We start from the raw sequence: 16,367 nt of genomic DNA, 5'->3' as shown, positions 1-16,367 counted from the left end.
CTTTAAAGAAATATAATTCAAACAATTCAAATTTAAAAACTAATAAAAACTTAAACACTAAAAATAATCTTAACTTAATAAAATTAAGATTGAAAGAAAATTTAAACACTCCTTAAAAAAGGACAATTTGATCAATTTAATTAATTCAAAATTAAAAAATTAAATTTAAATTACAAATTAAACATTAAATCTTAAAATATAATTAACCTTAATTATACAAAAATCTTAAAGGAAGACCAATAATTTAGGAGAGGCTCCAAATTAGTTGGCGCCTCTAAAAGTAACCTACCCGGTAGGGTAATTAGGATTATAATAAAAAAGAGACAAAAGTTTAACATGACCTACGGTACTGGTGAAGTTTTGGATGATAGTAGACTAAGGAAACACAGTCTATGCATGTATAGGAAGATATGACTTCGACCTGGTGCATTTGGCTGAGTGGAACTAACTGAAGCTACCCCTTATGAATCTTAACTAGTTAGACCAAGGTTTTATACTAAGTTCAGTGGATAGGACTATTTGGAAAACCTCAAAGGCATTATTACTCTAATGATGTCCAGGTAACTCACCATAGCCCAAAAGTTTATCCAAAGAATGGTTGTTTGTTGAGCCTAAAGCTAAACTTGAATCTAACACAAGGTTAAACCAAACTCTGAAATTGAACATAACTCATCTCACAAAATTATAGAATTCCCTGATTGAAAATATAGATCGGGTGAGATGATTAAGGATTCAAATTAAATTAAAATTAAATTAAATTAAATTAAAATTAAAATTAAACAAAGTAAAAAAAAAATATTTTAAAAAATATTTTAAAAACTATTTAAAAAATTATTTTAAAAAATATTTTATAAATTATTTTAAAAACTATTTTATAAATTATTTAAAAAACTATTTTAAAATTTATTTTTAAAACTATTTTATAAATTATTTAAAAAAATATTTTAAAAATTATTTTTAAAACTATCTTAAAAATTCTTTTTAAAACTATTTTAAAAATTCTTTTAAAAACCTTTAAAAATTATTTTAAAATACTTTAAAAATCATTTTAACAATTCTTTTAAGAAATTATTTTAAAAAATTTTTAAAAAAATTAAAAACTTTAAAAATTATTTTAAAAATTATTTTAAAAACTTTAAAAATTATTTTTAAAACTTTAAAAATTATTTTAAAAACTTTAAAAATTATTTTAAAAACTTTAAAAATTATTTTAAAAACTTTAAAATTATTTTAAAAAACATTTTAAAAAACATTAAAATCATTTTTTAAATTCTTTTATTTTTTTTTTAAATTTTAAAAATAATGTTTAAGATTATTTTAAAATTTATTTTAAAAACTTTAAAAATCATTTTAAAAACTTTAAAAATCATTTTAAAAATTATTTTTAAAAAAATCTTTAAAAAATTATTTTAAAACTAAGACACGAAAGTTAAAACTTAAATTTAAAACATTAAATTTAAAACTAAAATTAAAACTTTAAAATTAAATTTAAAACTTAATTTAAAACTTAAATTTAAAATTAAAATTTAAACCTTAATTAAAATTAAAATTATTTTATTTTTTTTTTAAATATTTTTTTAAAAAACATTTAAAAGAAAAATTATTCATTTAGATACTTAAACAATTAAATCAATCAAAATTTAGTTAACTTAAACTTTAAAATTAATTAAATAATTAATTAGTGTTTAGTGTAATTTTATTGAACGGCTTAGGTTAACTTGATCAGTATCTTAATTTAACATAATTAAAACATTTACTCTAAGTCATTGTAAAACAAATATGACTGTATATTAAAATATTAATTAAAATTTTAACTTTACTTTAATTAAATCATAATTTATCTCAATTAAAGATTGACTTAAATTGAACCTTTACTTTGTTTAATAATTTTAACTCTAAATTAATATTGACTTAGTTAATCTAAGTTAAATCTAATAAAAAAGATGATGTAAATGCAAAATTAAATTATGACTTAGATTTTCATTAAATCAGTCAATTAATATGAAATGTAAGTTATTTTAATAAAATAAGTATTAAATTATTGAATTGAGTCAAGTCAAAATTAATCAATAAACTATTGATAATGATTAACTATTATTGAATTAGTACCAAATTATGTCATTCAACCTTAAACTAAAGGCTAACTTCATACACCTAAATCTAAAATTAATTATTTAATCAAACTTAAGTGAACAATCATAATAAGGTATAAATAATTTTGATGAGCATTAGTGTTACGAACAATAAATTCCCTAGGCACTAAGGTTAAAATCCTTGTTGCTAACAAAGATAACCAGAAGGTGCTAGGTTAAGGGGGAGCAAGGGCCTTAAAAATGTGTTGCAAACTTTAACATACTCAAACCCTAGTATAAATTAAGGAGAGTAATAAATTCAGAGGAAGTAATAATGTCAGGTTTAGGGGAATATTAATAAAAAATAAATAAATATTTTTGCAATATTATGTTTGAAAACTGCTTTGAATTTTAAAAACTACTAGCATCTTCAAAACTTCAAAGTTTTTTTAACCTCTATTTTATTTTTAAATAAATTTAAAGATAGCTGTAAATAGCAGTTTAACAAGTTTAAGTTTTTGACAAGATATTTTTGAAAAGGTATCTTAAAAACTCAGTCTTTCAGAAAATTTCAAAATCCTCCTTAAAGTTTAACCATGTTATTTTTAAAATATCCCTTGATCCTGTCCGAAAGTCGAAGAGACGGAAGCTAAAGATATGGGGCTCACGCTGACCTCCTGTGGACTCCGCGCTGACCTATAACACAAACTATATCAGTGTCGAGCCAGGGAAGGGGTCCCCGGCGTTGGCCCTTCGACAGTCAAGTCAGTCACCGGCGATGAAGAATAAAGCGAAGCAACAAGAAGATTATAGCACAAACAGTGAATATCGTCTACCTCCGTCGATGCTTGGACACTCCCTTTATATAGAGCTCCGGTAGCACATGTGCACGCTTCCCAAGGTGCGCACGCTTCTCAAAGCTTTTCCTGAAAAGACTCATCAGTAAAGTGTCCCTGGCATAGTACCTTAACATGTCGAGCATATATCTGAAGTATCAGTGAAAGCTTCCGCCGTACAATTTTCAGGCAGCCCATGCCCGGTGTCGGCAGCACCAACTCTCAAAAGGATATCACTAGATATCATAAGGAGTGTACTGCTAGGCCGAGCAGGTTGAGCACTAGGCCTGAATTCCGCCGCCCTGGTGCCCCGTCTGGTCGGTCGAACCCTCGTTGTACCTCAGTGTCTGCTCGACCGAAAGTCCACTTTGTTATTGCCAAAGCCTGCTACAAGGTCGAGTGGGTTAGCCGCTCGGCCGAAGCCTGTTGCCAGGCCTTTGCACATCAAGCTATGTTGTCTGGCCAAGCGGGGTAGCCGCTCGGCTCGGCCTCTGCACATTGTCTCCCTTGAGCGTCGGTTGTTTGATTGATCCCCATGTCGAAGGTGACGGCAGATCAGAGCCTTCTCCCCGATGGGGGCATGCTTAGCCCGACCGACCGATACCATCTACGCATAGACCACCTTGTCTTTGACCTCCTTTGATCTCCACCGTGGTAGTGGGGCGGGGTGCTTCATCATCACCACATCACAAGCCTCCCCACTTAAGTCTAGTCGAAGGAGAATGTAAGTCCGGCTGACTGGACAATTGTTTGAGCAGATTTCCTCCCAATCGGCCTTTAGCATCAGCTTGGCTCCTGATCGGGATATATAAGACTACTCTACGACGATCAGCATGTTGAAGCTTGTCGTTCGGCCATAGGTATGCTCCCTCAATCCGATCGGCACAACAAAGGTTTGTACTTGTAAAATCTTTGCTTGGACTGTCTTAGGTGAGCGCGAGCCAGGCTTATGTCACCCAAATCTTTGGGGAATCGTGCAAATCTCTGCGCATCAAGGTTGAGCGCGCTCCCATGACGTTATTAAATGCCAACCCATGGCGATGCACCACGTGTCCTGCTCACTGTGGACGCACGCCTGACGTGACATGCAGATGTCCGCTGTGATGTGACATTTGGCGATTCAAATTCAACGGTCAGATCTCGGCCTAGGTTTCTGCAACCTAGATCGGACAGCTCTGGTTGACCGACCCTCAGGCTTATAAGCCCGTACGTGTCGCCGCATTTGCGCACTTCGTCTTTGCGTTCTTCGACCATGCTCCTGTGCTCCGGCAACATCCTTCTCTTTCGCTCCTCCGGCGACCTTTCCAATAAGCTTTTCTCCTCATCTCCCCTTGTTTTCACGTCTTTCGGCGTCTGTTCTTCCTTGTTCTCAAGTTTTTCAACGTCTGTGTTCCGACGATAGCTCAGTAGACTTTTCTTGGTGTTTCCTCTCTGCATCTTTTCTCTGGGTTTTTTGCGATGGAAAGTTCCTCATGGCCCCTCGTCGACATCCCGGGGCTCTGGTATACTTCTATCGAGTCTCGGTTTGACGCCGGCGACGCTGAGAGTCTGAAAGCTGCTTTTGATCTTCCTCCCGAATATGAAGTCATCCTTCCTTCTCCTTCCAACTGACCAAATTCTCCTCCGCCCGGCTGTGTTTCCTTATTTCGGGACCATTTTATAGCCGGTCTGCAGTTCCCCATCCACCCTTTCTTTTATGCTGTGTGTAAATATTTCTGAGTCTCCCTTCATCAACTAGTGCTGAACTCCTTTCGGCTACCGTGCGAGGTGGTGATTTTCTTTTGCCTGCACAACATTCCCCTCACTCCTCGGCTCTTTCATTACTTTTATTATCCCAAGTTGTCCGAGTTGAGGACTTTCTTTTTCCAAGCCCGAGTGGGCTTGATTTTCTTTGATAAAATACCGACCTCTAACAAACACTAGAAGGAGTACTTTTTTGTGCGCTTTCCTGAGCGGCCGAACTTTCCCACCTCTTGGCAGCTCGACGTGGCGACTCAGTCTCCGCTAAAAAAGTACAAGAGTCGATCGGACTACCTCAACGTAGCTGCGATGTTGGCCGGTCAGAAGTATGACATCCACAAGTTGCTGCTGGAGGGTGTCCTTTATATCTTTAGCTTGAGTCTGATAAGCCTTAAATTCTACGTGTCACGAATGGACTTATCAAATTAACATAATTTTTTAGAACCCTAAATTCACACACAACCAAAATAATGTAATATAGGGCCCAAGTCAATTTTTCTCGAGGAACCTAGCAAGTGAATGCTTGAATTAGATCCAAATCTCTTCTTGGAGTTCTTTTTGTGATATTCTTAGCTTAATTGGGGTTGTTGTGTTTTTTTTAACTAAATCCTAGATTAAAATCAAAATGCGAATCAGTAAAAAAGCAGAAAATTAACTAAATATAATCTAAAGTAGAATTTAAATTCACCAAGAAAGCTAAACTTCTTAACAAGGAAAGAAAACTTATCCTAAAGTAATTAGAAAAGCAACTAAGCCTAAGATCAACATAACTCAACTTGAATTTGCAAAAAATTTTAGAAACAAGCAGCAAGATTGAAAACAAAACAAACACTAAGAATTTCGATTTCCATAAATAGAATTTTTTGAATCAAATGAAGATCAAAATTACAGAAGTTAAACCTAATTTTGCCGGACAAAATTTTCAGAATCTAAATTGCAGGAACAAAACAATTGCAGAAACTAAAGCTGCAGAACCAAAATTTCAGAAAGTAGAAATGTAATAACAAGATTTTCAAGAACAGAAATTACTTGAATAAAACTGCATAAATAAAGAAATTGCTCCAACTAAGTAAGAAATAACAAGGAATTAAACTATCCACACCGAATCCATATCAATCCTCAAACCACACCCTCTTGCCGTCACACAAGAGATTGGAATTGCGCCTCCAGAAATCAGAGGAGAAGAATGAAGAAACTTCTGAACTTGGGCTTAATTTGATCTTGCGAACTTCACCAAAGACATATTTAATTTGATCTCATACTCAAGCAGGCCTAGAGCCTCGCCCTGACCTGGGAATCAATCATGGAAAGACATATTTAATTGACTAATTGGAAAATCTAAGTTTAACTCAAATGTAAATTAATCCTTAGAAATAACCAAAATTAAAGGTAACCATCTCACAAAATTACTTAAAATTACCTTATTGATAATTTAGAATCGGGTGCGATGGATCTAGGTTCAAATAAGTTCAAATTGTTCGAAATTTAAGCAAATTTAATTTAAAACAACTAAACCCAATCAACCTTTATCCAAAAAATTCTTTAAAAATTATTTGAAAAATCTCTTAAAAATTCTTTAAAAATTATTTGAAAAAACATTTTAAAATTTCTTTAAAAAATATTTGAAAAATCATTTTAAAAATTCTTTAAAAATTATTTGAAAAATCATTTTGAAAATTCTTTAAAAATTATTTGAAAAATCATTTTGAAAAATCCTTTAAAAATTATTTGAAAAATCATTTTGAAAATTCCTTTAAAAATTATTTGAAAAATCATTTTGAAAAATCATTTTGAAAATTCTATAAAAATTATTTGAAAAATAATTTTAAAAATTCTTTAAAAATTATTTGAAAAATCATTTTGAAAATTCCTTTAAAAATTCTTTAAAAATTATTTCAAAAATCATATTAAAAATTCTTTAAAAATTTTTTAAAAATTATTAGAAAAATCATTTTAAAAATTATTTAAAAATTATTTGAAAATCATTTTAAAAATTCCTTTAAAAATTATTTGAAAACTCATTTTAAAAATTATTTAAAAATTATTTGAAAAAACATTTTTAAATTTCTTTAAAAATTATTTGAAAAATCATTTTAAAAAACTCCTTTAAAAATTATTTGAAAAATCATTTTTAAAATACTTTAAAAAATTATTTGAAAAATAATTTTAAAAAATCTTTAAAATTTATTTGAAAAATCAGTTTAAAAATTCTTTAAAAATTATTTAAAAATCATTTTAAAAATTCTTTAAAAATCATTTGAAAAATCATTTTAAAAATTCTTTAAAAATTATTTGAAAAATCTTTTAAAAATTATTTAAAAATTATTTGAAAAATCTTTTAAAAATTATTTGAAAATTCTTTAAAAATCAATTTAAAATCCTTTGAAAATTATTTCAAAAACTTATTTTAAATCCTTTGAAAATTATTTCTAAAATATATTTAAAAAAATTCTTTGAAAAATTATTTCAAAAACTTATTTAAATATTTTCACTTAAATCTTTCAAAATGCTTTGAAAAATCATTTGAAAAAAAAATCTTTTAAAAGCATACTTTAGAAATTATTTAAAAATTACTTCACAAACTTAAATTTTAAAATCCTTGAAAAAATGTGGTTTTAAACTTTTGACAAATTTTCTAACTTAGCTAAATATTTACAGGAAAACTTATTTTAAAAGAGCTAAGTGTTTATGTCTATGCTCATTTTATTCTCTTATTTATTTTGATATATGGCAAAGGGGGAGAGTATAAGGAAGTTCAAAAGAAATTAAAGAAAATTTAAAATAAAAAAACATTGTCACGCCCCAGAGGAGTCCCTGTCCGAAGAAATTTCGGCAGCATCTCCCCTGTACGACGGACAATCTGAAACTTTCTACATACATAAATACCTCAGCCACAGGCGGCTGGAATAATAACAGTAAATAAAACCAATCACCACGCAGTTTATATAAGTATTCAGCCTCTGGCTGTCACAACCACGCAGTTAATAAAATAGTAAGCAAAACAATAAAACTCTGACTCGAAATCCACCCTACTCCACTACACTCGTAAAGCTCAAAACCGACGAACCCACCTCTTCTGCCGTCCAGGCAGGCATATAGTAGAATAAAATCCAAATCATATCAAAGGTCCATCAAACGAAAGGATTCCATACAATATCCATATGAAAAATCCAAAACAAGACTAAAACAAAGTCTGATAGAGAAAAAAAAACTAAAATAAAATAACAACTCAACCCAGCAGAGGACTAGCACTACGTGCTGTGGGGACTAGCGACTGGAACTCCCTCCTGACAGCATCAACCTGAAAATAACAACAATGGAGGCGGGGTGAGTCCAACACTCAGCAGGTACAATTGATATGCAAAGTAAAGAAATAACACCTAGCACTAATCATGCGTACAGTCTCCTGATAAAAATAAAGGTAAATGCAAACCGAAGTAGACAGGAGAGAATCTGTACTAACCAGGACCCGGTAAAGGGACAAACAGTCCGAAAGGTATAGAAGACCTGTATGCATGTCAATCAAGGTATCCAAGCAATGTGCAGCATATAAGTGCAACAAACACAAACACAAACAATAAATGCATCATGCATATGATGCCAATGTCATGGTCACCCCTGACGCCAGTCAGCCGACTCACAACAACAGTGGGACCGAGTGGGTAGGGCTGTGACAACCGTGCACTCAGCAACACTACTCCTGATGAGTGATCGAGTGGACGGGATGCTGTCGGAGTACATACATACTCCTACCCCAAATCATAAATGGGGGAGCGCAATGCTCTCATCTCCCGGTACACTATGACGGGGAGGAATCTCTAACGTGCTACACGCTGCGTCACACTACCCATGAGCGGATCAACGAAGCACCGGAAGAGTCAAACTGACGTGCTACCACGCTGTGTCACGCTACCCATGAGCGTCACAACGGAGCACCGAACAGTGATGAAAACTGGCAAAGTGCTCGACAATAATGGAGCAATCAATCACTCAGCATGCAATCATGCGAATGGTGCATGTCACTAAACATGGTAATATACTAAATCAATCTCTGGACATATCATAATGTGCACCAAAGCGAATGAATCATATCAAGGTATCTGATCATATAAGGTATCAAACCTAGGTCCTGACATGGCAAAATATGGTTATATCTCTACCCATGAGCATGTGGAATCAGGTACATATCCATACAAGATGTAAACAAACAATCAATCAACAGGTAGCATGTATTGGGCAGTGATTAACCGAAACAAGTAAGAAACACAATTAATGCATCTTGTTAATTTAATTACTAAGCATATCAAAGACAATAAGTCAAAAGTACCCGCCTCCAATAAGAAATGGTCCAATCCGAAATAGATCCCTCGTCGAGACACCGTCTCGAATCAAAGTCCTGTACCAATCAACATATATATTTTTATTTAGCTAAAATTCATAAGAATTTAAATAGCTAAATAAAATCCACGAGACTAAATTAGGGAAAACCCTAATCAACATAACCATTTGCCTACCTAAATTAAATCTAACAATTGACTAGGGTTAGTTGTCTTAACCCTAATCATTCCATTAGATTAATTTAAAACCAACTCAATCTATAACAAGGATCCATTATCCTACACCATACCTAAATTCACAGCCACTGGTTTGTACTGGAATCAAAGAGTTGCTGGCTGGAATTACTGCCGTCAAGGGTTGTTGGCTGCTGAAATTCTTCACTGTTCGGATCAGATGAAATCAAGATCGATAATAACCAATCAAACAACAATCCTAATCAACAACCGAAGCTTACCTCACTCTAAGTATCTTCCTGCCAACTCACAAACACAGATCTTGCTGCTGGAAGTTATGTCCGAAGCTGTGGATCATCCTCAATAAGAATGGCTAAAGCCCAAACAGGTCTGAAGCTTCCTCTGGTGAAATCCAAATGCCACAATGGTGCCGAGCCGGAACAGAGAAGAAGATCGGACAACAGTTGGTGAGGACAATAGCTATCCCTTCACCCAAATGGCTGGTGTGGAACAGATCCCATGCCTCTTCGCTGCTTATTACCGAGACCGAAAGAAGAACGATGTTAAGAAATCGAAGGAGACCAGAGAAACAACAAGATTTCCCCCCTTTACTGCAACGGCTAGGGCAAAGTGGCGTCGCCGTGATAGACAGAGGGTGTTAGGGCAGAGGAAGTCGCCGCGGCGCTGGGTCGGACCTGGTGGCCGGCGGGGGTGGACGGGCCGAGAGGAGGCACCAGCGTCGCGGAATAGAAGGGTGGCGACACCACTGCTTCGGCTCACGAGGCTTCACCGGCCGAGAAGAATTGCTCCGGCGCCGAAAAGGATTTGGACAGAGTGGCTCACAGAGAAGATAAGAGGAGGAGAGGCGAGGGGAAATGGCGATTTTGCGTCGCCGGTTGGGGAGAGGCAGTTAGGGCACGAGTTCGCGTGGGGAAGAAGAGAAGGATGCGCGGGGAGAAAGGTTTCGGCGTCGGGTGTGCGGGGAAAGAAGCGGAGGAAATAAAGAAAAAGAGAAAACAAAATAAAAAGAAAAAGGAATTTAAGAAATAAACATTTCCTCGCTTAAATGGGGTAACCCAAACAGGCTTTCCCGGAACCCCGTTTTATCCCCGTAAACTCGTCCATACGAGCTCCGAAAAATTCCCGAAAAATTTCCAAAAATTCCGAAAAATTCCCTTATTAATATTCGCCTATTTCCGGTATTTTACATTCTCCCCCACTAATAAAAATTTGGTCCCCAAATTTCGTTATCTACCATCAGCAAGTACTAACAACAGATATAGAGTATAAATGCTGAACGGTAAATAAATCACATACATCAAGTGAAAAGATGGGGATATCGAGCTCGGATAGTATCCTCGAGCTCCCAAGTAGCCTCCTCGTCCGAATGATGCTGCCATCCGACTTTAACCAGCCGGATAGTCTTGTTCCGCAACTGACGCTCCTTCCGGTCGAGAATCCGTACCGGAACCTCCTCATATGTAATGTCAGGCTGAACTGGAACTGGAATATCTGCCAACACATGTGTCGGGTCGGGCACGTATCTCCTAAGCATCGATACGTGAAATACATCGTGAACGCCTGACAGGGACGGTGGTAATGCTAATCGGTAAGCTACCGCTCCGATCCTCTCCAAGATCTCGAAAGGACCAATGTACCGCGGAGCTAGCTTACCTCTGAGGCCAAATCTCTTCACCCCTTTCGTAGGTGAAACTCGCAGAAATACATGGCCGCCAACAGAGAACTCTAGTGGTCTACGTCTCTGATCAGCATAACTCTTCTGGCTATCCTCCGCCTCTAACATCATCCGTCTGATAATACGGACCAACTCTTCGTTCGGCTGAGCTCTATAAGGTCCCAACAAATGGGTCTCCCCAACCTCATCCCAGAGGACGGGTGTCCGACAAGGCCTACCATGCAACACTTCAACGGTGGCATTTGGATAGCCGAATGCAAACCGTTGTTGTAGGCGAACACTACAAATGGCAAATGGTCCTCCCAACTGCCTCTGAAAATCCAATACATAAGACCTCAGCAAGTCCTCTAGAGTCTGAAAGGTCCGCTCTAACGGTCCATCTGTCTGCGGATGGAAAATTGTACTGAAACGGAGCTGCGTGCCCAAGGTCTGCTGCAGTCTCTGTCAAAAACAAGACGTGAACCGGGGTCTCTATCCGAAATAATAGTCAAAGGGACACCATGTAATCTGATGATCTCCCGACAATACAGATCTGTCAATCGATCTAGGGAATCAATCCTCCGGAACGTTAAGAAGTGCGCGGATTTGGTTAATCGATCAACGATAACCCAAATCGCGTCATGACCTCGTCGTGTCCTCGGCAACCCTACCACATAGTCCATGGTAATATGATCCCACTTCCACTCAGGAATAGGAATCCGCTGAAGTAACCCTGCAGGTCTCTGGTGTTCAGCCTTCACCTGCTGACAGACAAGATATCTAGCTATGAAATCCGCGATGTCTTTCTTCATACCGTTCCACCAATAGGAACGTCTCAAATCTCGATACATGTGGGTTCCTCCTGGATGGATCGTAAATCGAGAGCGATGAGCCTCCTGAAGTAGCTCCTGTAAGACCGGATGAGACTGAGGTACGCATAATCTACCTCGGAAGTATATAATACCCTCCTCGTCTCGTGTGAACTCGGTCTGCTGCCCGGAAGCTATCTGACTGCTGATGGACCGTAAATACTGATCTCCAACCTGGCCTCCTGAATCCTCATCCTGATCGAGGATTGAGCAACCATGGTAACCAAAAATACCTTGCTCTGTCTGTCCCTGCTCCTCAAGGTCTAATTCGGAGAAACTCTGAACCAAGTCTGTAAATAAAATTAGGTGGCAAGCTAAAGTCCCTCCGGACTTCCTGCTAAGCGCTTCCGCAACATCATTAGCTCTCTCCGGGTGATAGCTAATGGTACAATCATAATCCTTCAGGAACTTCATCCATCTCCTCTGTTGGAGATTAAGTTCCTTCTAAGTAAACAGATATTTGAGACTCTTATGGTCAGTGAGAATCTCAAATGTAATGCCATATAAATAATGTCGCCAAATCTTCATGGCAAAAATAATCGCGTCTTGCCCAGAACATGTACAGGGTAGATCTTTTCATGTTCCTTCAACTGTCGAAAGGTAGGAAACTACCCTACCGTGCTGCATCAAAACAACACCCAACCCTGTAGAGATGAGTCGGTATAGAGCACGAATCCGTTCTCTTCAGAAAATAAAACCAAAATCGGAGCCGACCCTAATCTCCGCTTCAGCTCCTAGAAGCTGGTCTTGCCATCCTCAGTCCAAGTGAACTTCACGCCTTTCCTGGTCAAGCGTGTAAGTAGTCTAGCAATCCGTGAGAAACTCTCAATGTATCTCAGGAAATATCGACCAAACAAAGGAAGTTGCGAGCATCTTCTATAGACTCCGTCTACTCCCAACGGTAACAACCTCGATCTCCTGTGGAACCACAGTATACTCCTACTGGTGACCGTGTGTCTCAAACATCTCACAGAAGACAATCAAAATACGCACTACTGATCTTCACATCTAGACGTTTCCATCGAAGCATCTCTAGAACTATACAAAGATGAAGTGCGTAACTCACCGTGGATCCGAAATAGATCACAACACCGTCAACAAAGACAATGGAAACCGATCCAAACATCCTGGGAATACCAAAATCATCAAGTCTCTGAAAACCTCTAAGGCTTCCCAAACCCTAATGGTAAAACCAATACACATAATGTCCGTATCACAGACATTCACAATCCATAAGATCCTCGACAATAAGTCTGAAATATGATCACCAACGATATAAATCATCTAAGCATAGATCCTCCAGTGTGAGAGCAACGCTCCATCACAGAAAATACCACATATGTGGGAGCAATGCTCTACCACAAGAAATCCTCAATATGTAGGAGTAACACTCCACTACAAATAATCTATAACATGTATCTGCAATAGATATGGAAGCAATGATCCGCTACAAGCAATCCGAAATATGTATATGTGGGAACTCCGCTCCACCACAAGCGATCCATAAGTGTCCAAGGAACCTAATTATCCAACTAGAGGCTGCACGAGATCACTCAACCACATATCACTGTGGGCAGCCAAAGGTACAAACAACCTAGTAAACAAATCAAATTCATAGTCAACTCTATCATCATCCTAGTGGGTTGGTCACCCACTAATAGGAGAATTAGTTGACAGGGTTATACAACCAATAACATAATGTAGACACTCAGCATTCTACATTCAACATAGGTAGAATCATCATGATGCTACCCACCATACACCTGGTACTCATGCACACACAACATATGTATAATCGACATAATCCTCCAATTTATACACACCAAACACACTCATAGCACAGGTATAAATCAGTGTGATACCTCCAACAATACCTATCAAACTCGTGTGCATATATCAACATAGGTATAATCGACAATACACCTCAAACAACCTCACATGGCATATATACACCTATGCCAAGAGTATAATCAATGTAATACTTCCAACAAATCATAATCGACACGAGTATACTCTTAGAACAATCATATAATAAACAAGATACCTCATTATTACACCAAACACATCTGTACATATCACAACTCAGACTGAATCGATAAGATACATCCAATAAAACACTCAAACATATGTGCACATTCCACAACATAGTTTTTAATTGACAAATACCTCCAATAAATAATCAGACATGTATGCCTATCCACTCGGGCATAATCAACTAGAAACCCACAATAATCACCTGTATAAAGGTGTACGACCCAAAAGAAAAAGTCAGAATTCAAGAACATCAAGACACTCTCATTTTTATCCTCAAAAATATCAGCCCACATAATATCAGATGAATCAGTCTCTACTCCCATGAGGGCAAATTAGCATTCAAAACATCGATCAATATTTATCCACATAGTTCAATATTAGATGAAACAAATATCATTTTTTTTTCCATCCTGTTAACTAACCACAACTAACCAGATTTATTCAAATCTCATAAGCACTCTAAACCATAAACTCTCTAGCACCCAATTTATAATCTGATCACGAATTATAATCATCAAACCTGTGAATATCATACATGACACTCACTATGTCACCATCAACAACAACCCAAATAATAGATCATCAAAATAGTTATCCACTAATAGATCATCAAACAACCACATAACATTTACTCTCATAAATCATTAGAAATCAACACATCACAATATCTAATCTCACAATATCCCTCAACCTCAAACCACTTTCAACAATGGTCATACATGATAACTCCCCAAATGATCAATTTTCATCATATCGGATACCCTAATATCCAAAAGATATGAATATAAAAACTCTACTGGCTAAGTCAACATGAATATGTAGGTATCATCCATTAGCCAGCTAACAATAGCAGAGGCTGGTATGTGCCTCCATCTCCTACTAGTAGTAACAAAAGCTAAAACTACTGATGGTATGATAAGAAAAATCACCAGAGACTATAATCCTAGATCTCTATTAGGGTCGACCAAGATCAGTGGCTAACCCATCACATGTAATATGGCTACATCAACCAGACAGGTAATAAAGATAAAGTACTAACACATGTCATAACTAACATAAAATAAACGTCATACCTATATGTCGTCTGGAGATGTTCCATCGCTGTCCAGTCCCCAATTTGACCTCAAAATTCCGAACGAGAATATCGTCGGAAATCCAATAAATCCGAAACGGAAATCCGAAACATAACCATATCGAAATCCGAAAATGCCCAGTTTGACTCGCAAACCTGGCTAACCCCAATATCCAGAATACCAACAACCGGTATCCGATAAATCTCCAGAACACCAAAAGCAGGTATCATAACCCGCTCTGATACCAAATAAATTGGTATCAGATAAATCCCGAAAATCCAAAATACAAAAATCCAACAAGTATCGCCAAACTTGGCGCTCTGATACCAAGTAAATAAATTGGTATCAGGTTATCCCAAACATCCAAAATACGAAAAGAGAAGATCGTAAAACTTGGCTCTGATACCACTAAATTGTCACGCCCCAGAGGAGTCCCTGTCCGAAGAAATTTCGGCAGCATCTCCCCTGTACGACGGACAATCTGAAACTTTCTACATACATAAATACCTCAGCCACAGGCGGCTGGAATAATAACAGTAAATAAAACCAATCACCACGCAGTTTATATAAGTATTCAGCCTCTGGCTGTCACAACCACGCAGTTAATAAAATAGTAAGCAAAACAATAAAACTCTGACTCGAAATCCACCCTACTCCACTACACTCGTAAAGCTCAAAACCGACGAACCCACCTCTTTTGCCGTCCAGGCAGGCATATAGTAGAATAAAATCCAAATCATATCAAAGGTCCATCAAACGAAAGGATTCCATACAATATCCATATGAAAAATCCAAAACAAGACTAAAACAAAGTCTGATAGAGAAAAAAAACTAAAATAAAATAACAACTCAACCCAGCAGAGGACTAGCACTACGTGCTGTGGGGACTAGCGACTGGAACTCCCTCCTGACAGCATCAACCTGAAAATAACAACAATGGAGGCGGGGTGAGTCCAACACTCAGCAGGTACAATTGATATGCAAAGTAAAGAAATAACACCTAGCACTAATCATGCGTACAGTCTCCTGATAAAGATAAAGGTAAAGTAAACAGGAGAGAATCAGTACTAACCAGGACCCGGTAAAAAGGACAAACAGTCCGAAAGGTATAGAAGACCTGTATGCATGTCAATCAAGGTATCCAAGCAATATGCAGCATATAAGTGCAACAAACACAAACACAAACAGTAAATGCATCATGCATATGATGCCAATGTCATGGTCACCCCTGACGCCAGTCAGCCGACTCACAACAACAGTGGGACCGAGTGGGTAGGGCTGTGACAACCGTGCACTCAGCAACACTACTCCTGATGAGTGATCGAGTGGACGGGATGCTGTCGGAGTACATACATACTCCTACCCCAAATCATAAATGGGGGAGCGCAATGCTCTCATCTCCCGGTACACTATGACGGGGAGGAATCTCTAACGTGCTACACGCTGCGTCACACTACCCATGAGCGGATCAACGGAGCACCGGAAGAGTCAAACTGACGTGCTACCACGTTGTGTCACGCTACCCATGAGCGTCACAACGGAGCACCGAACAGTGAT

The 16,367-nt window shown here is 37.1% G+C and overlaps 1 long non-coding RNA gene across 1 annotated transcript; it reads right to left on the bottom strand.

Moving 5' to 3' along the window:
* Positions 1-9,027: 9,027 nt before the first annotated feature.
* On the bottom strand, positions 9,028-9,623 carry LOC122011361. The gene is made up of 3 exons (XR_006119940.1): positions 9,441-9,623; positions 9,276-9,366; positions 9,028-9,044 (listed from the first exon to the last, which is right to left on the bottom strand). It is a non-coding gene; the product is annotated as an uncharacterized LOC122011361 (long non-coding RNA).
* Positions 9,624-16,367: the final 6,744 nt, after the last annotated feature.

This window comes from Zingiber officinale, chromosome 1A, assembly GCF_018446385.1.
Source record: "Zingiber officinale cultivar Zhangliang chromosome 1A, Zo_v1.1, whole genome shotgun sequence".
Taxonomy (NCBI): domain Eukaryota; kingdom Viridiplantae; phylum Streptophyta; class Magnoliopsida; order Zingiberales; family Zingiberaceae; genus Zingiber; species Zingiber officinale.
This window is presented reverse-complemented; position numbering and strand designations above follow the sequence as displayed.